The sequence below is a fragment of the Apodemus sylvaticus genome, chromosome 1, assembly GCF_947179515.1.
Source record: "Apodemus sylvaticus chromosome 1, mApoSyl1.1, whole genome shotgun sequence".
Classification (NCBI taxonomy): domain Eukaryota; kingdom Metazoa; phylum Chordata; class Mammalia; order Rodentia; family Muridae; genus Apodemus; species Apodemus sylvaticus.
The window spans coordinates 94,236,857-94,259,770 of record NC_067472.1 but is presented as its reverse complement, the minus strand read 5'-3'; the positions used below and the strand labels follow the sequence as shown (position 1 = coordinate 94,259,770).

General features: G+C 46.3%; 1 protein-coding gene across 1 annotated transcript in view; it reads right to left on the bottom strand.

Moving 5' to 3' along the window:
• Galnt18 (polypeptide N-acetylgalactosaminyltransferase 18) overlaps positions 1-22,914 on the bottom strand; it is a 304,421-nt gene that overhangs the window by 280,208 nt on the left and 1,299 nt on the right. The window lies entirely within an intron of this gene.

Here is a 22,914-nt window from a genome sequence, read left to right as displayed (position 1 = left end):
CTTGATTCATCGTGACCACAGTTAATGAATTAAAACTAAGTGGCATTTGGGCCAGCAAGGACTCTGTGTAGCTTGCAGGCATGTAAGTCAATATGGGTATAAAGAGTAGAGATGTTAGGATTTTTAATATATCTAGATGGTGTATAAGAATATTTAAAGCTGGCTTAGCCCATGTAACTTGGGAGAATCCACTAAAACTACTAAATATGCCTATCCTGAGAAGTCGCAGACATTCTGGCCAATACAGAATGTCCTTCAGAAGTCATGGGCCTCTGGCCCATACGAGGTCTCCTTTGGAAGTCACAGGGGCCCAGGCCCGAACAGGGTCTCCTTTGAAAGGAAACAGTGCTAAGGGGCATCTTCCCATTGGCATCTCAATTTGTATTTGGTGATTCTCCAAGAACAATCAATTGATTTTCATGAGAATTCAACATAGAGAGACTGGGCTCCAAAATAGCAGCACCCCACAGTCAAGACTCGGGCTTGCCATATCTGCAAGTTGCATCTACCTTTCAAGACCGAAAAGAAAAGAAAAGCACTTCATTCCAAGACTGAGGAAGTCTCTGTCTCCATAACCAAAACCTAGAGAGCTCTCTCTCTGTCTGTCTGTCTGTCTGCCTGCCTGCCTGTCTCTCTCTATAAAGTCAGGAACTTCTCAAGTAAAAAGTTGGTGTGTACTGTTGGGTAAATAAAATAAATATTTTATTCAGTAAATAAAATATCTGTCATTCAAAAAATGAGGAGCTGATTTTGAGCCCTAGAAGTCACTAAATAAAAGTCCGGTATGGTGATGAATCCTAGTAATCTTAGTAATGAGAAAGCACAGGCAGGCAGAGACAGGCAGAGACCAGCAGATACCGGGAGCTTGCTGGCCAGATAACCCTACTGGCAGGACATTGTCTAAAAAACACAGTGGATAGTGCCCTAGGAATGACACCAAAGTAAGCACAAGCAGGAGTATGTAAGTATGCATGTACCTCCCCCCTGCGCATGCGTGTGCACACACACACACACACACACACACAGAGAGAGAGAGAGAGAGAGAGAGAGAGAGAGAATATGAGACTAGCTTTGATATATGACTATAGCCAAGAGTAGAATGATACAGCAAAGTTCAAAGTTCGAGGAACCAGACAGGACTGCCTCTGGAACCCCACCCCCACATTTCCCTATCATCTCTCTGATGTCCCTAGGGAAATCTGGTTTCAAAATGATACACAGCCTGATCCCCTCAGCCAGCAGGTGACACCCCCTACCTCAAAACACACAGCTGCCTAACTGCTGGAGCTCTGTGTAAGCTGAATATTCATGACTTTCCTGCTGTTGCAAAGGCTGTATTTCCGAACATTTTCACCAGTATTTAAAATCTTTGCTCAGTTCTTTAAAAGATGCATGGATTCTATTGGATTGTCTGAGACATTTGGCCAGGGGCAGCCTGGACCCTGGGCTACAGATGAATGGCACAGGAGCCTTGGGATCCGTTCTTGCAGACCACTGCAAGCTTGTCTCTGTAGACCCATCTATCTCACTTGCTGCAGTCCAAACTGTGTGCTCCAAACCCACGGATGACAGTGTTGGAGGGTGGGGCTTAGGGAGGTCACTGGGTCACTAGGGAAACACTCATGAGTAAGGGATCAAAGAGAGTGGGTGTGGCATGTCATAAGGACACATGCTCCACTATGTCCATAGCAATCCTATTTATAATAGCAGAAGCTGGGAGGAACCCAGATGTCCCTCAACAGAGGAATGGATACAGAAAATGTGGTATATTTACACTACGAAATACTACTCAGCTATTAGAAACAATGAATTCATGAAATTCTTAGGCAAGTGGGTGGAACTGGAAAATATCATCCTAAGTGAGGTAACCCAATCACAAAAGTGTATACATGGTATGCACTCTCTGATAAGTGAATATTAGCCCAGAATCTTGGAATACCCAAGAAACAATTCACACATCATATGATGTCCAAGAAGAAGGAAGGAGTGGCCCCTGGTCCTGGAAAGGCTCAGTGCAGCAGTGTAGGGGAATACCAGGACAGGGAAGAGGGAAGGGGTAGATTTGGAAACAGGGGGAGGGAAGAGGGCTTATGGGACTTTCAGGGAGGGGGGATTCAGAAAGGGGAAATTATTTGAAATGTAAATAAAGAATATATCTAATAAAAATAAATTTAAAAAAAGAGAGAGTGGGCGTACCTGTCTGCTGTGCGGGATGAGACAATGTCTCTGTGAACAAGAACTCAGGCCTCAGCATACGCACAGGCTGCCAGTGCCTTGATTTTTTTCAACTTCTCATCTCCAGATGGGAAGAGAGAAATACTTTTCAGTTATTCATAAGCCAATCAGTTTAAGATATGTTGTCATAGTACCCTGAATGGGCTGTTTTTGTATTAGCTTAAGATATAAATCTATTTAAAGTTTATTTGTGTGTGTGTGTGTGTAGAGGGGGTCTGTGTATGTGAGTGAAAATGCCCTCCAAGGTTAATGGGGGCATCAGATCCCTTGGATCTGGACTTAAAGGCATTGTTGAGGCAGCAGACATGTGGGTGTGGAAAGCAGTTGAGCCATCTCCCCAGCCCTATAAATCCATTTAAAGTGCATCTTATATCTGGCTCATCCTTCATCTCATGTGGAAATCTCTGGTGACAGGGTGCTCTGACCCCACGGTGCACTGTCAGCCTCACTGAAACAATGCCGGTGTATTGTACAGAGCCATATTGGGGCAGTCATGCACGTGGTCAGAGTTTGACTTTGGTCAAGGTTAACTTCTCCCAGATAGCAAGGATCCTGCTCTACCTAGGGTGGAGTGCTCGAAGTAAAGGTTAAGTTCATTGTTCCTCCAGGTCTAGGAATTCCTGAATTAAGCAGGTGACCCACCCAGCTGCCAGAGCAGTCAAGATGAGGACCTCCAAGAGAAGCTAGACAACTTCCACCAGAACTCAGCCCGGAGTCTGGGGGGAAGGGTTTGCCCAAACTGTTAAAAGGTCTGGCGCCATTAAAGTTTCTGGCTTTGATCAGTGAATATTGTCTTAGCCATACTTCTTTTCGCCCCTTCCCTTCCCTATTTATCCCTCAGCTTCTGTTCCAGAAACCCACTTCTTAATAGCTGCAGGCAGCTATAGAACCCAACATCCATGTGACCAGTACTGACCCTTCTTTGCACCAATCTGCTTCTAGTCCCAGATGCCCTTGCAGTGTCTGGCTCATCACACCAGCCACCAGCCCAACCCTGGGTAGAGCGAATGTGTGGCTTCTGAGCCCCGCTGGCCTCTGCTGTGCCAGGCTAGAGCTGAGGGGTAGCTGTTGCACATGGGGTAGCTATATTGACCACCAGAACCCAAGGGACCATTTTAGAACCATGAAGAAGCATCCTGGATTTTCATGCGGTTTTTCTCTAACTGACAAAGCCCCCAAAGACCTCAACCCCCAAGGCAAAGCAGGAGAGAGAAGGGATTTGGGCAGCTTTTCTGCCCCAGGGAAGGCTCGGCCCTGTGACAATTCTGTGTTAACCAGCTCAGCCATGTAGGGAGTCATAATTAGTCCCCTCAGCCCCTAGCTTCATTCCACCACCATCCTCACCCTGAGGGCTATACAATCTGTTTGAAATGAAAAGGAAAATAAAATCACTGCTCTCCTCGGCTGACCCACCAGCGATGATGGCTCCTGGCTGTAGGCAGGGGTGAGCCAGCCATCTGTCTGCTAAGGTAACCAAGAATGGAATGGGCGTTTTAAAATGACATTTTCAATTTCTCCCCTATGTCTACTGTGCCCTCTTCCACCCTGCTGTTTAAATGACTCTTTTCAAATTGGAAATATCAGGGAATAATAGAAAAAGAAAAAGAAAAAAAAAGTTGTCTGTTGCTAGCAGACTGTTCTATTCTATAGGGCAGAGTGAAGAAAGTGCCCAGAGTGGTTGGCTATGTCCCTCCTCCTGTGTCCAGAAAGGTGTCTGTCACTGGGAAGTGCCTACAGACCCACTCCCATTAGTGGTGATTTTTCCAGGCTGCTGATAGACAGGCAGGAAGCCTAGGTGAACTCAGGAATGACTCTCCTGTGCCAGTTCAGCTACAAATGTCCCCAGAGCCCAGAAGACACTCCACAATGACTTTGCGGATACTTTCAATCCTTACTCCTCCCTCCAAGTGCACAGGATCAAGGCCTAGGTTGGCTTGGGTAATGGTGGCACATGTATGTTACCCCAGATCTTTTGAGAGATGAACACAGGAGATCAAGAATTCAAGGTTGTTCTTGGCTATGTAGAGATTTGAGGCCAGCTTAAACTACATAACACCCTGTGTATTTGTTACTTTTTCTGTTGTTATGACAAAATACCATGACCAAAAAGCAAATTAGAGGAGAAAGAGTTTGTCTGGGTTTCCATTCCAGAAAGCAGAGAAGGCATCCTGGTGGGGAAGGCATGACTTGGTAGCAGGGGCAGGAAGCTGAGAGGTCGCATCTCAGCCACACACGGGAAGCAAGGAGAAGAACAGGAAGCAGGGTGAGATTGTAAACCCTCAAAGACCACTCCCAACAGTCAGGCTCCTCAGGTCCACAACCTCTCTCAAACAATACCACCAACTGGAGACCAAGTGTTCAAAGACATGGGTCTATGGAGCATATTTCTCACTCAAACAAGCACACTGTATCTCAAACAACATCCACCAAAAGAAGCAGCAAGGCCTAAGTGCCACCACTACCACCACACTGTGGATACTTCTAGATGACCAAATCTATGATCCTTACAAGCCTCACTGTGTACAAGCAGCCATGATATACTCACTTCTGAGGAAATCATACCAGGGGACGGGGCTCAGTTGGGAGAGTGCTTGCCCAGCATACACAACGCCCTGAGTTTCATCCCAGCACTACTTAAACTGTTGTGGTGGTATACCCCTGGAATCAGCACTTAGGAGGTGGAGGCAGGGGGATCAGGAGTTGAAATTCATCCTCAGCTACACAGTGAGTCAAGGCCACTGAGACTCCTGACAAGTCCTGTCTCAGAAAGAGAGAGGGGGAGGGGGGAGGGAGGGAGGAGTGGGGAGAGGAGGGAGGGAAGAGGAAGGGAAGGGAAAGGGAAAGGGGGAGAAGAAGGCAGCAGAGGAGAGGAGAGGAGAGGAGAGGAGAGGAGAGGAGAGGAGAGGAGAGGAGAGGAGAGGAGAAATAAAACAAAGTCCCTGCAGAGGGAAAGTCCAAAGCCACCTTCCCCCACACTCTGACACAGCAGCTCTGTCATCTCTCCTCTGAAGCTGAGCTGTTAGTCCCCTGTCCTGTTGGCTCTTCTGGTCTCAGTGACAATCCACCCTGTACTCCTAAAGGCCCAAGTCTCTCTCTCTCAGCTGCATCCTCCTGGGTGACTCTGCTGGGATCCAGCTCTGTCTTCTCCCCCTCTGTACTACTAGATTGCTTTGGTTTGAAGGTGACCAAGAGTGACAGCTTTATTAAAATGAAGATATCCAGGGTTCCCTGCAGGCTGCAGGCTGCTCACCAGCTGATTTCTGGAGGGGCTCTGCATGGCGCTCAGTGCAGGGAAGTGGGGAGGCTGGTTCTGAGAACAGTCACATGCAGAATACCAGCTTCCCTTTGATTAAGCCATGGTAACAGCAGGATAAGCTTTGAGAAAGACCCAGGGGCACGTGTTTCCTGTCCCCGGCCATCTGGTGGACACAGTCTGAGACAGCCTCGCCCTGAGGAGACAACCTGCAGCCTAGCAAGGTGAGAACCAATCTTCAGCCTCTTTCCATTTCAGACAGCGCTGGAGGCAAAGATCTAGGTGCAAATTCTGACACCACTTCACCCTGAGAGCTTTCATAGGTGGGCCTGATGATTTATTCATGTGTTCACTTAACAAACACCTCCTCAGTCCCTATCACGTACCTGGAACTATATAAAACCCTACAAAAGGGAAAACAACAGGACTGCTTCTCCACTGTCAGAAAACCCCCAGTCTTCTGGGGAAAGTGAACATTTCACAGCTACCCTGCAGCAATGTCCACACCTGTCCTGATGTCCCCAAGTCCCCAGGCTTCCTTCGTGGATTAATTACTAGGAAGTGGATTAAATGGTGTCAAACATTCAGTTTGTGCCTGCTTGCTACTGTTAGGATCCATGTTCTGGAAAGGTCTGTGTGCCATCTGAAGGTGCCAAAACTTCTAGGAGGTGTATTTTGCATAAGAGAAGTTGGGTTGTGAGAGTGTGCCCTTAAAAGGACATTGGGACCCATTCCTTTTCCTCTGCCCCCTCCCTTGCTTGATACCTAGAAAAGAATGGCTTAACTTTGCCATGCACCCCAGCTAACAGTGCTGCCTCACAACAGGCCAAAGAGACAGACAGCTGTCTATGCTCTGAAATTGCCAGAACTGCAAACCAAAATTAACCTTTTCTCTTTATAAGTCGACTATCTTAAGTATTTTGTCATAGTAACACAGTGCTAACTGGCACATTGATAAATGTAAACTTTCTCTCTTTTCTCTTCTCTGGCGTGTAAACACTCTGCATCCTGCCCTATCATCATCATGTCACACCAGGCACTGTCACATACTGCTGGAGCTGAAGTCACGTCCTAGTCAACAGTTCGACATCTTCAAGTCTGATGGGGATTCCAGGAGGGTAAAGTCTAAGCTCACAGGACCCCAGACCAGCCAGGGAGAAAGGACCCCATCCAAGGAAGACTCTGAAAACCCTGTCCACTTTGTCTTTTAAGGGTATGTGGCTTAGCCTGAGAATATACCAGAAAGAACTGACCTTCCCTGGCAGAAGTGTCATATGAGATACACAGAAGTACCTGGCTATGCAGAGAACCATCTAGACCTGAATTCAAGATGGCCGGATTCTCATCCTAAGCCTTCAGGGTCAAGTGGAAGTCTAAAAACAATCACCAAATGGTGTTGGGCATCCGAACTCTAAGACAATGTTCTGAGATGTTGTGGATCCCAGTATTTCTTCAAGTGCTAGCAAGTGCTAGAAGGATCTCACCAGAGATCCTTCAGACCAGAACCTTCTTGACTGAACTATAATGACAGCAAGAGGAGGAAGGAGCCTCCTCCTTCCTTGCTAATGTTCAAGCAAAGTAGGAAGGGCTGGAAGATGGCTCAGATGCCACAGCTCCACACCAAGGCCCACAGTCCAACCATAAAATGTTCTGCTCCAATCTCCAAGCCAGGTGGACTGAAGGAACTCAAAAGAACTAGGGCCTATTTTACTAGAATCAGTAGAACCCAGAACTCACTATTATCTAGGTTTAGGTAAATATATTTTTATCAGTCTGCTAAGTCAACTATCTTCTTTATTTAATGAAGAACCTGTCAATCAATAACCAATATCAATCAATAAAGAAACAATTTCTATGTAAGCAATTTCATAATTCTCTCTGATAAGAAAGCAAGACCATCCCCCTGCAGTGTCTCTGGGACTTTAAGTGGATAAGTGCTTTAAAGAAAAACACAGAGTGCACCTTGCCAGCATGAAGACTACATGCAGCTCTGGATTGTAAAGGATGTATATTAAAATTATATCCTACAACAAAATGCACATTTTGTAGAGAGAGAGGAAAGGAAGATTAAATCGAATCTTCCTGACAATTGTCTTAAATCACACCTTCCTAGCTGCTGTGGAAATTATAAACCATATCACTTTGAGTTAAATCAAACCCACCCTGGCAGGAAGATGGGCTGATGTCACTCCAAGACAGTTTGGAGGTCAAGATGAAAAAGAAGATGTGCAGCTTCGTCGTACCCCCTACCAAGGCAGAGGGAATGGACCCTCACCGGACAGGCAGCATAACTCTCCCACCAGCCAAGGTCTCAGCAGCCCGGAGCACGGCCAACACCGATCACCACCCGCCGCAATGCCAAGTGGCTTTTAACAGACAAAGGCATGTGCACACTTAATGGCATCTTGCTGGCTGGCAGTGGTGGGTTGCACCCAATACCCCTGAGCACGCTGTCTGCCCATCTGCCCCAAACACAATGTCTCTGGTGTTATTCTCTTTTCCTTGAATGTTAACATGATCATCTCAGACTTGATGGACCTAGGATAACCCTACTGAGTTGCACCAAAATGGAGCTGAAATCCCACATTCTAGGTGTTAAAGCCAGCATATTTCCTGTGCTAAACTCCAGGGAGGAAAAAAAAAGAAAAACACAGTAAAAATGAAGGGAAGAAATGCTGGGGAGACGACTCAGTAAAGTATTTGCCATACAAATATGAGGCCTGAGCTCAGATACTCAGTACCCAGGTACAAAGCCAGTCATGGCAGCAAATATCTGCAGATTCATGGACATCACTGGCCAGCCATCCCAGCCAGATCTGTGAGCTCCATGTTTAATGAGAACCCATCTGAGGACAGGTAAGATGGCGGGTGACTGAGCAAGACACTAGACACTGACCACTGGCCCCCACACGTGAATATAGTCATATATTCCCCTCTCTCTCTCCTTCCCTCCCTCCCTCCCTCTCCCTCTTCCTCTTCTCCCTCCTCTCTCTCTCTCTCTCTCCCTCTCTCTCTGTCTCTCTCTGTCTCTCTCTCTCTCCTCCCACACCTACACACACACACAAACACACACACAAACACACACACAAACACACACACACACAAAGGGAGGAGGGAGAAGAGGGATGTAGGGATATGGAAGACAGAACATTCTTCCCCTTGTGCTAATGCCTGGTGGGCAGGACCAGGTGCTTTCCTGCACCTCCTGCAGCAATTAAATGGCAAAGGAATCACCTTTATTCATACAGTTGGGTAAACTGAGGCATGATGAGTAGAGAGACTTCTGAGGTAAACCGCCCCATTTGTGAGTGAGGTGGATTCCCAGGCCTGCTTGTGCTGTTCTCTTCCACCATGCTGAGGGACGGGGATGCACCATGCAAGTGTTGGTTTGAGTCACCAAGCTGTCCTCTTCATGCCTGGCCCTTCTCCTCTAACAGCCCCTTGCTCGTCACATCCCACTGCCCCTGTGGAGCCTAGGCTGATGACTTGTTTTTCTAGAATATTCCACTTTAAACACGCCTTATGGGAATTAACTGCAAGGAGACTTGTTTTGCCTTCTGGAGTTGATAATGTGCTCTTTAAAGAAAAGGACCATGTAGAAAGACTCTGCTGTGCCATCCCCCACCCCAGACACACACACACACACACACACACACACACACACACACAACTGGCCTTGTGCCAGGCTAGCAGAAGCAGACTCATCAGAAGCAGCCAGAGAAGAGTACAGATTGATGCTCCTTCCCTTAGTCCCTCCAGTGGCTCCTAGCTCCGCTGGCTGGGGCACTCCTTTCCCAGGGTCTCTGAAGCTGCTGGTCTGTCTCCACGCCCTCGCCTTCTCCTACCAACACCCTACTGTAGCCATTCTGGCTACCGCACCGCTAGGCAAACGGAGCAAGCATATCCCTGCCATCGGGTCCTCATGTTGTTCCCTGACTCCACTGGACCTGTTTTCCCCTGGACATGGACATGGCTCACATCACACCTTCTGCAAGAGCAGGCTTAAAGGAGAGCTGTGAGCCACCATGATTAATGGCAATATCTTCATATTTGGGCCTTTACTCCACTGACATGTCCTCGCCATTTCCCAGGTACTTAATAAATGCTGCTGAATAAGAAAGACAAGAATCCGAGCATGTTAGCTAAAGAAGGCCGGGCTATACACCTGCACATTATTACTCTTGCAGTCCAGTATGGAAGAATGGGAACTTTGGTGTGCACCTGTGATTTCTCCCAGCTAACTGTGTCTGTTCATGTGTTTCCATTCCCAAACCCTTGAGGCCAGTCTCCCATGCCTGCTCTACATGGCCTATGACCAATCTAGTCGTTCATTAACTGGAAACTTCCTGGTAAGCCCTGCCATGTCTCCTAGCTCATTCATGACCATCAATGCCTTCTAATGGCTTCTTTCCTAATCCAAGTCCCTAAACCTAAAGGACCCCCAAAGTGAAGCCATTGTTTGAATGAGTGCAAGACACTGCCTAGACTTAGTCCTCTCTCAAGAAAGGAAAATAAGCATCGCCGGAGCCTCCCTCACTCCCAGAGGGCTGAGTCTGGAGGGACATGCTCAGGAAAGGAGGGTGTCATTGGGTCATTCAGTGTTCCATCTCAGAGCCTCAAGAGTTGCAAGGACTCTGTTCCCCTTCTGCCAAGTCCCAAGCAGCCCTTTAGCCTGGAGCAAGCCATACTCCTCTTATCTCTTAATCAGCATCCTTGGAGGAGAGAGTAAGAGAGACCTTAACCTCTTTCTTGTTGGGGGTTTAATGGTGTCAGGGGTTCTCATTTTGTTTAGTTAGTTGTCCTTGAACAAGTTAAGTACAGCCATTGAGCCTTGACTTCCTCATCTGTAAAATGGTGCAACAAATACCACCCCTCCCCCAACACACACACACACACACACACACACCACACACACACACACACACACACACACACACATGCACACATGTTTCCTTAGAGCTTCAACAGGGTGAGTGACATGCAGTATTCATTTGATACATAATAGATGTTCAAAAGACCCCGGAGCCCTTTCTCCTCTGATTCTCTAGAGCTGGTTTTATTGCCCTTCTCCAATGAACCCATTCCAATGTTTGAGTCTTTTCTACCTACTTCCCATTGCGTATCTCCTTTAATCTGACTCCCAGGGTTCTATTGGGATAAGGGTGTGGCCCAGTTGTACAGGTGGAAGTTCTGACTCCTGTAAATTCTCCTCCACATGTGTGTGCACATGTGTGCACGAGTGCGTGAATGTGTGTGTGTGTGTGTGTGTGTTTGTATGTGCACACATTTGTGTAGATTAGTGATCAACCTTGGGTATCATTCCTCAGGTACCCTCACTCTCCTTTTTCTTCATGAAACAGGCTCTCTCACTGGCCTGGGACTCACCAAGCAGGCTACACTGACTGACCTGTGAGCTCCAGGGACCCAGCAGTCTCCACCCAGCACTAGGATAACAGGCACACACCATGCCTGGCTTCTCACATAGACTCTGAGGTCCTGGGCTCATGCTTGCAAGGAGAGCACACTGCTGACTAGGCTGTCCGCAGCCTCTCCACACCTTCTTTTAGACACTAAAGAAAGTCAAACTGGGAGACCAGTTTATCATTACAGTAATGACAATTATCATAATGGAACTCGGACACTGAAGACAATGGAATGTTGATAGGCACTCCTCTGAGCTGGAGGAGAGACAGGCCAGTCTGAAGGAGGCAGCCCTGCCTGTTCCTCCTCCCCTTCCCGGCTCCTTCTTCAGCAATCAGAGAAATGCAGCAGTAGTTAGACAAAGCCTGGCCCCTCTGCCCAAATCCTTTGAGGTAGGAACCACATAAACACTGAGCATCTGAGCTGCAATAAAGAGACACCAGACAACTCTTGTACCTTGGAATGCCAACCACAGACCAGCTGAATGAATCTGTAACGGAAGATCAAAAAGGATCTTCATGTGGATAAGAGAAAATGTCACCAAGCAAACAGAGGAGATCAATTCAATAAAGAAATGGAGTCACATCTGCGGGTCCACAGTGAGGTTTTCACTTGTGTTAACTTCCCAGCTCATAACTGGCAAGGTTATTAACACAGGCGCCTGCTGTTTGGGGCAAGTAAGCAGCTGCTGGTGTTTTGTGCCCAAGCCACTTTATTAGGGCTTTCCTTTACCACAATGGTCTCTCCCTTTCCAAATTCTGAGAGATGAAGACAACTAAAACAGCATACCAAGGCAATAAGAAAGAAAGAAAGAAAGAAAGAAAGAAAGAAAGAAAGAAAGAAAGAAAGAAAGAAAGAAAGAAAGAGAAAAGAAAGGAAAAGAAAGAAAGAAAGAAAGAAAGAGAAAAGAAAGGAAAAGAAAGAAAGAAAGAAAGAAAGAAAGAAAGAAAGAAAGAAAGAAAGAAAGAAAGAAAAGAAAAGAAAGAAAGAAGAAAGAAAGAAAAAGAAAAAGGGGGTAGGGAGGAGAGAAAGGCAGGCTGTGTGGGCAAAGAAGATAGGGCGGGGGCTTCTGGAACCCTTGATGTCTTCCTATAAATCTCAGAAAGGTCAGCATTTGAGAGATGGGGTTCAGGGCCATCAGAAAGACTGGTTTTATGCTGGTGTTGAGAACACTTCACTGTGACCATCCATCCACAGAGCAGGAATGTGTCAACACACAGGCAAACACACACCATAGGTGGCAGAAACTCACAGGTGGCTCTAGATGCTGATAAGACATTGCTTTTCCTAAAAAGACAAATTCCCTGGGGCCCCATAGATAGCCTTCACCCAGACTTGTAAAGTCCCTCTACTCCACCCCACTCACCTCAGGATTTGACAAAAGGATAAACCAAGCCACTTGTCTACAAACTCTTGTTCATCTCTTACTTGTCCTAAGGCCTCTGAACTTACCCTCATCGTCTCTGCTAACCTATCTTCCTCTGTCTTTGAACTGTCCCTCATATTCTGTAAAAACCATATATCTTAGAGGCAGCCACCATTTCTGGTTCTGCCACTCATCATCTCTGTAACCTTCGACAAATTATCTCTATTAAGCCATTTTTAATTGCTATCACAATCTACCTGAAGCTGAATAATACATTAAAAACAATGTTGGTTCTGAAAAGTGAAAGTCAGGTCTCCTAGGTTTAGCCTTTCGGCTTTCATACCATACAGGAGAGCCAAAAGAAACGTGGTGGGGGCCCTTGTAGGTGCGAGAGCAGACCTGCTATGGTGAGGCAGAAAGGAAGAGGGGCTTGCTCATATCTGTGAGTATGTGTCTCTTGGGAACTTACCAGGTTCTGAGAGAATTACATGACTGAATCAATGAGTGAATCAGCCTCCACCACACTCCACCTCGCTAATGGCTAACCCTTCCACACTTCTGACTAACCACACTGGCACCAAGATTCCAGGGCACAATCATCTGGGAGACACTCTAACAGCTTCCAAAATCAGGGGCTCTTTCTCACCTCTGAAATTACATCTCACCAGCTTGTTGAGACTAAAGGAACAAAAACCCCCTCCCCCAGAATTAATATCAATGTAAATAAAGTTCTCGCACTTGGACAGTGCCTGCCCAGGCTCTGGCTTAGTGTTCCCTTCCCAGGCAGTCTTCAATTCTGTAGAAGCTTGTTGCCATTAAAATAAATCAAAGTTTCTCATCTGTCACTTCAAATCTCTTTTTAGGGCTGGAGAGATAGCTCAGTTAGCAAAAGCCTGCTATGAAATTACAGGACCTGAGTTCAGTCCCTAGAAGTTGTGTAAAAGTGACAGGCATGGTGGTGCACACCTGTAATCTGTGTGGGGAGGCAGAGGAAGGCTCCCTGGAGCTCCCTGTTGATGGCCTAACTCCTGAGATCCAGGCCAGTGAGCTTAAATAGCACCTGAGCAATGACATCTGAGATTGTCCTCTGGCCTACACACACACACACACACACACACACACACACACACACACACACACCGGGGGGGGGGGAAGGGGAGAGAGAGAGAGGCAAACACTCGTGCACACATGAGCACACACACAAACACAGGGTATGCACATGTAATGCATACACTCACATGCACAGAAATCTTTCCTTAGCTTTCTCGCTCTGATTCATTGGCCCAGTCTTTGTCCTGTTCTCCAAAACCCCCAGATGCTATCAGAATGGCACTCATTGCCCCAATTTTCAAGCCCTGTTTTGGCCAAGGTCTCTGAAATACCTTTCCATGCCTCTGGAATCTCAATGGCTTTTAACTTGAACTCTCCTGAGGACAGAGATTTTTCAGACAACTCCGGTGTCAAAACCCAGCCAAGCTCCCACGATGCTTAAGGGACAGCCCTCCACATGCCTTGTCTGGGCGCGCCGCTGGTAGAATGGGAGCATTCACGCAAGAGTTGGTATCAACCTCTGCCGGGGTACTACTTCCATTGTCCTTATGGTTCTCTGGGCCTTCCCTACACCACCCTTTCGGGAGCCTTTGAAGAACAGTGGTAATAAAATGTGGTCCAGTTAACTTTGTCCCTGGCCCCTGTGTCACTCCAGCTGTGACTTTATACAGCAATGCTTTCAATATCTCGCCAACATTAGGTAATCTTGGTTTTTTTTTTTTTTTTTCACTTACACCATTAAGGACAGCTTCATCTTCCAGAACCAAACTCACCAAACTGAAGCTGAGCACCGGGCAGGGAAAGGGAGCCATCTCTGAACTGCACACACACTGCGGTGATCACGCAACTGCCATATCTTCAGCCATAACTGTGTTGCCGGAAAAGTCACCAAAACCTCAACATTCACATGGTCAGGACTCCTTCCACCTAAAGTTCCAGTTGGCTGTACTCAGCAGAGTCCATAAAGAGTGCACAGACCCACAGAGAAGATTCCAGAACAGTCGCTGCTCACAGTCACCGCTACAACACACCTGATTTGGAACAGTCGTGAGGCAATTTGCTATTAACAATAACTTAAGTAGCCAAGCTTAGGAATGATTAACTTTAACTCCACAAATTAAAGAGATTCCAAGGTTAACACACTCCCCAGCATACTAATGTGCTTCACTGGATGGGAAAGACAAGAATGGAATGACCCTGAATGCACTGTCAGAACATGCCTAATCCTGGCCCCACCCTGGGGTTAGCACCGGGCTTGTGAAGGCATGTGTGCAAGGAGATAAGAATGTGGAGAATCCTTCTGTGCAGCCTTGCAGTGTGAGAAGGAGCTGCATATGACCCAAAGGCAAAGTGGGGTCTGAGAAAAACAACCATTGTATGTGCTTTGGAAGAATCAAGTCCTTGCCAAATTGGAGATTAGCATAGAAAGAAGGCCTGCCATTCATGGAATATGACAGCCACCTGCAGCCCCTGTGTTCTGCTTCTGGGTCTATCTGTCAGTATCTCTGACATGTATAGGCATTTAAGGCTAGCAAGATGGTTCAATGGATAAAGGCACTTGCTGAAAAGTCTGATGACGTGAGTTCAGTCTCCAGGCTCCACATAGTGGGAGAAGAGAAAACAATTCCTCTAAGTTGTTCTCTGACCTCCACTACACACCACAGCCTGTGCATGTCCTTAGATAGAGGCACTCACAGAAATCTGGCCCTCTAGCTTCATGCATACCCCATCTCTCCCTGAAGCCTACCTGGCTGCTCTCTGACTCCATTTGTCCCCCATAGGGACTAAAGGTATCTCCCTAAAGCATTCAACTGACATCCCTCTGTGTGCCCGTCCAGAGGAAAGCAGGTCTGTCCTCTTGGATAAAACCAACGCAAAGAAAATGGGACAAGAAACCCAAAGAGGCCCTCAGGCCTACAGCCACCTAGCAGCAACTCCAGGTTCCCAAACAAGGGAGCTGAGAATCCTACAGAACAGAGACAGAGATGCTTCTAGAAGCTGTGTGTGTGGCTGAGAATCTTACAAACATATCTAGAAAATCTAAGCTAACCTCTGTGGCTGGTACTGACCTTCAAAGCCCTCACAAGCTGGACTGTGGCTGGCTTTTGATTCTAAATTCTCCTTAAGATTCACCACCAACTGCTTATCAAGGGCAAATAGCAATTTATGTCAAGTGAGCATGAAAGAATGTAGAATTCATTTATTTTGCAGCCTATATATACTTCTGGCTAAAGAGGAAAGTCCTGGGTCATAGGGAGAAACTGTTTTCTTTGGCAAGGTCCTTCTGTTCCACAAGACATTCTCTGAGACTATTAACGAAGCAGTAAGGCTCAACCCTGAGTCCTGCTGTTGACACCCTCAAGGCTCCAGTATCTGTTAGTGACAGCATTCTCAAACATTCTCAAACCAGAGCTCATTCCAAAAAAAAATAAAGCTTGGCTGCTTAGACGCCACCTCTTCCTCCTAGCACTGGGCAGCCATCATGCTCTCCTGGTGACAAACCCTGCCAGTTAAGGAGCAGAGAGGGGCACCTGAAAGCTACAGGGGGCAGACACACATTCTCACATTCCTGGTTCTCTGGAAGCCGTGCCAACAGTCCAATACTGGGGATCCGAGACACACAAATATGCACACTATTTGCCCAATGAAGCTTGAGGAAACAGTGCAGTGACCTAACCTCCCGCAGCTGACATGAGGCTGAGTCTAGGAGTAAGATGGTGGATTTAGAAATGAGTCATGTGGTAAAACTATGTCAGTGTGGCATTCAGAAGGGCAGATAGACATCGTGAGACAGTCTGCTCTCACCCTGGACTCACTTTTTCTCTCCAGTGCTTCAGGCTGCCATCATCCGTCACAGATGAAGTTGTCCCACCCTTCCTTCTCTCCCATGTGGCTTCCAACCTTCTCTTTAAGAAGTGATACATACCTCTTAAGATCTGAAGTAATTTAACAAACACTACATACAAACTGGAAAGAGAACATGTTGTGGGAATGTTGTGGGGCAACTAGGGGTATTGGGGTATTGGTGGTATTGGGGGACTCTGGGGGCATTGGTGGGTACTGGGAGTATTGGAGGTTTGGGAATATTGGCATGTACTGTGAGTATCAGGGGTATTAGAGGTACTGGGGAGTATTGAGAGCATTAGGGGTACTAGAGATGGGCAATGACACGTGACTTGCTACTATTACTAAGGCTCCAAATTAAGCCTTCTGGAAGTTTGGAACTCCTGAAGACACAGTTGAAAAGCCTCTGACCTGTGGTATCTATTTAACTATTTAAATGAAATGAACATTAGAGACCAGGTAAAATAAGAACCTGAGTTCACATTGCATTATCAAAGTCTGGACATGATAGAAGGATATATATATATATATATAAAACCCCAGTGCTGGAGGCTCACTGGCCATCCTATCTCAATAAAACAGCAAACTCTAGAATCACTGAGACCCTGTCTTAAAACATGTAGTGAGTAATTACAGAAGACTATGTCAACCTCTGCCTTCAGCTCACACACACAGGTGAGCCTGCCTGCACACACACATGCACAACACATACATAAAACTACAAACAAACAAGTGTATAGCATGTATAATATAAGCACCATGTTGATCTTTATTAATTTATTAAGATAAAAATATGTAAAATACTCAAATCACCAACACTGAGATGCCAAGTGAAAAATGATTCTCACAAGACAAAAACATGCGCAGGGAGGGTACTAAGTTCTGCCATAAGCACAGGAATACAAATCAAAAGACCCAACTGTCTTGGCAGTAATTCCATTTGCCCAGAAAATGCTGAATGATAACACCAAATGCCAGCTCTCCATGACCCCGGCACAATACTGCATTGTTGGTGGCTGGGTGAAAAGGCTTTCCTTTTGAAAAATATTTCATAAAAAATGTTCAGACTCTTAAATCACTAGTAATCTTACTTCTACAACTACATTTTTTGAGAATAATCCAAAGGGTGGAGTAGATGAGGCGAAGCCATGCATTTTCCCCCCTAATGTATCCACTGCCCCAATGTGCACCTTGGGGAAAGTCAAATGGAAAACGGTATGCTGGTGATGGAATACTATGCGGTCATTTAAAGTATCTGAGGAAATGTTCTTAAATTTCCTCCACTCTGTAAATCTGCATGCTTCTCATTTCCCCTGGGAAACATTCCCATGATGCTCTTGTCTCGGTGTGGCCTCCTCTCCACTAGCTCCACTGTGGAATTTCAGGGTTTGGTTTCCCCCCTCCAGCCCCCGTGTGCTGGCTCTGTTCCCAAGCATGGCTGTTCCACTGGGACTTGTTGCTGTAACTGCTTGATTTAATTACATGCTATGGAAACCCATGAAGGCTGACTGCTGAAAGAGAGTGGTCGTCTCTAGAAAAATTAATGTCGATGCTTTGGGAAGACTTGAGATAAGGCAGTCACTTACATAGTCAAATTACAGGCCAGCAACATCATTCCAGAAGATCAGACAAGAATCATAAAAACTTCAGGCAACGACATTGAGATTGCTTGCAAGTATCTTTCAGTCCCTGGTGGATCTGACAGAAAATGGGAGAAATCTGACTTTAATTAATAGGATGAAATGATGCAGGGAATGGAGTGGTCTATGCACGGGACAGAAAAACATCTAGTGACAGACCCACCCCAAGGACAGCCTTTTGACGGACAACACCAACAGGTTGCTAATGGCTGTGCACTTGAGCAGCAGTTAAAGATGTTACTGTGGTTGCACCATCTTACAATCCCACCAGCAGTGGAGGAGTGTTCCTCTTTCTCCACATCCTCACCAGCACCTGTTGTCTCCTGAGTTTTTGACCTTAGCCATTCTGACTGGTGTGAGGTGAAATCTCAGAGTTGTTTTGATTTGCATTTCCCTAATGATTAATGATGTTGAACATTTCTTAAGGTGCTTCTCAGCCCTCTGAAGTTCTTCATGTGAAAAATCTTTGTTTAGTTCAGTACCCCACTTTTTAATGGGGTTATTTGGTTCTCTAGGTTCTACCTTCTTGAGTTCTCTGTATATATTAGATATTAGCCCTCTGTTAGATTTAGGGTTGGTGAAGATCCTTTCCCAATCTGTTGGTTGATGTTTTTGTCCTTTTGACAGTGTCCTTTGCCTTACAGAAACTTTGTAGTTTTATGAGGTCCCATTTGTCAATTCTTGATCTTAGAGCATAAGTCATTGGTGTTCTATTCAGGAACTTTTTCCCTGTGCCCATGTCCTCAAGGGTCTTCCCCAGTTACTTTTCTATTAGTTTCAGTGTGTCAGGTTTTATGTGGAGGTCCTTGATCCATTTGAAGTTGAGCTTAGTACAAGGAGATAAGAATGGATCGATTCGCATTCTTCTGCATGCTGACCTCAAATTGAACCAGCAGAAAACTGGGCGTGGCACTTCCAGAGGATCCTACTATGCCACTCCTGGGCATATACCCAGAGGATTCCCCAGCATGTAATATGGACACATGCTCCACTATGTTCATAGCAGCCCTATTTGTAGTAGCCAGAAGCTGGAAACAACCCAGGTGTCCCCCAACAGAGGAATGGATACAAATAATGTGGTATATTTACACAATGGAGTACTATTCAGCCATTAGAAACAATGAATTCATGAAATTCGTAGACAAATGGATGGAGCTGGAGAACATCATACTAAGTGAGGTAACCCAGTCTCAAAAGATCAGTCATGGTATGCACTCACTGATAAGGAGATAATAATTTAGAAACTTGGAATACCCAAGAAATAATCTACATATTAAATGATGTCCAAAAAGAACGGAGGAGTGGCCCCTGGTTCTGGAAAGACTCAAAGCAACAGTATAGGGGAATACCAGAACAGGGAAGTGGGAAGAAGTTGATGGAGGAACAGGGGGAGGGAAGAGGGCTTATGGGACTTGCGGGGAGTGAGAACCCAGAAAATTGGAAATCATTTGAAATGTAAATAAAGAATACATCGAATAAAAAAGAAGATGTTACTGTGTGTGTAATCTTCTTCCCTCTCCTCAGACGGTCGAGCTCTGTGACTCACCTGCAGTTCCAGCCATGCTAACAACAGGAATTCTGTTGTCCTTAGAAAACAAGTGTGGATCCCATCCAGAGTGTCTCAGTTCCCCGTGGTCCCCAGGAACTCCACCCAGCTCCTGACAGAGCATCTGGAGGCACCTCAGGTTGTCAAGAGATAAAGGATGAAGAATAAACTATTTAGAAAAGCCGAGAGAAAAAAAAAACAGCTTCCTTAAAAAGGACTAAGGAGAGAAAGTAGAAGGAAGAGTGTGTATGTATGGATCTGATAGCAAGGTCTCCTTAGACGTAGAGTCAAGTGGGCAAAGCCAAATGGAAGGTTCGTGTAGAATCTATCCTGGGAAGGTCCATGCATGTTTAAATCGTCCCCTAAACACTGGTGCTTCCTTAACAGAGTCAAAAAGATTTTTTAAAAAAAGGTAGAAAGCCATTTTTTGTTTGCACTTGACATATAAAATCAGATATGAGCCAGGGCTGGGATGGCTCAGTTCCTAGAGTGTGTGCCGAGCACGGACAAGCCCTGGGTTTTCCCCAGCACCATATAAACTGGGCATGGTTGCACTGGAGAGAGGGAGACAGGAAATTCAACGTCCTCTTTTCTAGTAGTGCATCTGGGGCTAACCTGGACTATATGAAATACTGTCTCTGAAAGAAAAGGACAAAGGGGAAGAGAAGGAGAAAGGAATTTCTCTTTCTAAGTTTTCTCGTGTGTGGACTTCCTCTATCAGTCCATTTGTCTATCTCAATCAAGGTGTAAGGTCCTAAGTTGGAGCTTGTACTAGGAACTATTTGGTGTTTCCACCCATGAAATTACTTATTTTAAAGTCTGAAGTTAACCACCCTGTCATTTAACAACTACTTGGTTTTAAAAGAAAAAAAATAATGTTCAAAAAAATACAATTTACATTCCCAAGGGACTCACACGCACCATCTAATTAAATCATTCAATCAGAAAACAAATTAAAATGAAATATCACTGTGGTCCCCAAGAGGAAAATCAACTTTTCAGTCATGACTAGAACAGACCTCTAGGGTACTGCTCCAAAGCCTCTTCTAATTGCAAGTCCTCAGAACATCCTGCCGAACACCCGGTGACATTTGCAGCTTCCTGGACAGCTCTCCTTCCAAAGAGAAGAGGAGCTAAGCTTGTCCTTTGGAAACTGGCAAAGTTCAGACTCAGTGCAGGGCAGTCACTCATCCATCCAGACTGTCTCTCTTCCACCTGCCAGGAACTGCCCATAGAGTCAGCAAATATTCTCTAAGGGAATGTGACCTCTGCCTTCCTCAGGAAACTAAACAAAAGCCAGATGGGCCCTAGTGTCTCAGTGGAAAGCATCTCCACGACATGGGAACACTACTGACCCCACCTGCTCTCCAAGATCCTCAGATGCCTTTCACTAGGATACAGCCAATCAGTCCTACAACTGTCAACTAACGCCAATACAGCACTCCTTCCCTGCGAGTCTCTGGTCCTCTTAGCAGACAGTATATTATACACGTAAGAACACAGACTGCCCCCTCCTAGTCTACAGAACTAACAGCCAAAATAAACACTAAAACCAACCTGGATGCAGCGGCACCCATCTGTAATGCCAGCTGAGGTGGGAGGGTGTCAAGTCCAAAGTCAACCCCGCACAGTCACACTAAGATCTTGTTTCACAGCAAGACAAATCAGAGACCTTGAAGTTCTCTGGGTTTAGATTTCTGATCTACTGTGTAGCAGAGTGTGACCTTGGGCCAGTGGGTGAAGCAAATCTGTGTCCACATCTGTAAGATGGAGTTAAAACCACCAACCTCACAAGGCACTAAGGGAGGGTCGACTTCCGCAAAGTTGAGAATGGGGTACAGCACTTAACAGGCGCCATACAATTTCTCAGCTATCTTCCTTATCAGCCCCACCATCCTCAGCTCCACAGAGTTACATGGATTATTCAAAAAGCTCTCCTGATGCAGGAGACTGAGACAGTAGATCTGTGGAAACATCCCACGGCTTCAAGGGCAGGGCCTGATTGCACAGACTTTACAAGTCTTATATTTAAGCCCTAAACCCAAGCACAGGGACTGTTTGGAGCCCTGTTCTGGAGGAAGTTGTCATCAAAGGAACACTACTGAAGCACAAGCAAGCAGCTAGCCTCTGCCATCTGTCTACTCACAGCTAGCCTTTCCCAAGTCACCGCCTCACCCTCTGTGGGTAGCGACTTTGGCCCTGTCCTCATAATTCATTAATTTCCTACTGTCCAAAGTACAACTAGACTAACACTGTCTGAGGAGGCTTTCTTTCTTCCTTCCTTCCTTCCTTCCTTCCTTCCTTCCTTCCTTCCTTCTTTCCTTCCTTCCTTCCTTCCTTCCTTTTTTCTTTCTTTCTTTCTTTCCTTTTTAGAACCCTTCCCTTCCAATTTATTAGGTCAGCATTCAGAAGTTCCAAGGTTTTCCTGGTAGAAAAATTACAAGTGTTTTTCCTTCAACTTCCAGGACAGTTTTCGTGTGCAGCCTTGTAAGTCATGCGACAGGGTTCACAGTGAGTATGAATGAGGCCTGCTCATGCTGAGTTCCTGGCTTCGTGAAATCCTCGAAATGACTCCTGAAGCGGTCTTTGCTTGCTTCTTTCCTGTCTAGAACCGTTCTGAACACATATTCACAGTGGATACATGACTGAAAATCTCTCAAAAATCAGAAATGTCTGAGCAAGGCACAGCCTTGAGTCCATCTCCCAGATCATGTCAAGGCTGTGTTTGTCTTGCTGACTAATGTTGAGTCTGACCCCAGGGACAGAAACCCAGTAAGAACAGCAGCAACAGGCAGTATGTACAGTTTGGTCTGTCAGGCTCAGTGCAGTGATGAGACAGAGGCAGGTCTGTAGTAAGAGCTGCCAAAGGTCCCTCTTCTAGGGGCCCTCAAAGTCAAGTGCTTGTTTTTCTCATACAAGTAGAGCCTCCCCAGGGAAGGAGCTGATCTGGCCATGTGGGAGGCACACTGGTTCAGAGTAGTCCTGAGTAAACAGAGCAGGCAGTCTGTAGCTCTGAATGGCCTGCCAGGTTTACAGGTAAACTTGCCGGGCCCTATGGGTAAGAAGCCCTCCATGTCCAGGAAAGCAGGGAACACCTGGGGTGGACAGGGAGAATCCAGATCGCCAGCCCCAGAGATCACACCCTGCTCCTGGAGTCCTGAGTTCCATGTCACACTGGCCAGGTCACAGCAGGAGACTCGTCTATAGCCCACTGTCTCTTGGGACCCAGTCTGGAGACACCCACCCACTGCAGCCTTGGATTTCAGACTCAGCTCCTGTGGGTTTGTCTGTTCAGCTATGGCTGCTTCCCGCGCCTGGGGAGTAACTGGCCTGGCAGTTTGGCCTTGCTAGGACCTGGAAGGCTCTGGAGTAAAGCCACAGGCCCAGAGTGGGTTCTCTTCATCCTAAAGAGAAGCACCTCCACAGTGGACTAAGCTTCCTCTTGGGTATAACACCTGCTCCTTAGGGAAGGGTCCTGGATAGGCAGGTGTGCTCTAGGTGGGGATGGTTTTCTATTAAGATGCCCCCTGCAGTCCCAGTCCTACTGAGGCTGACTGAG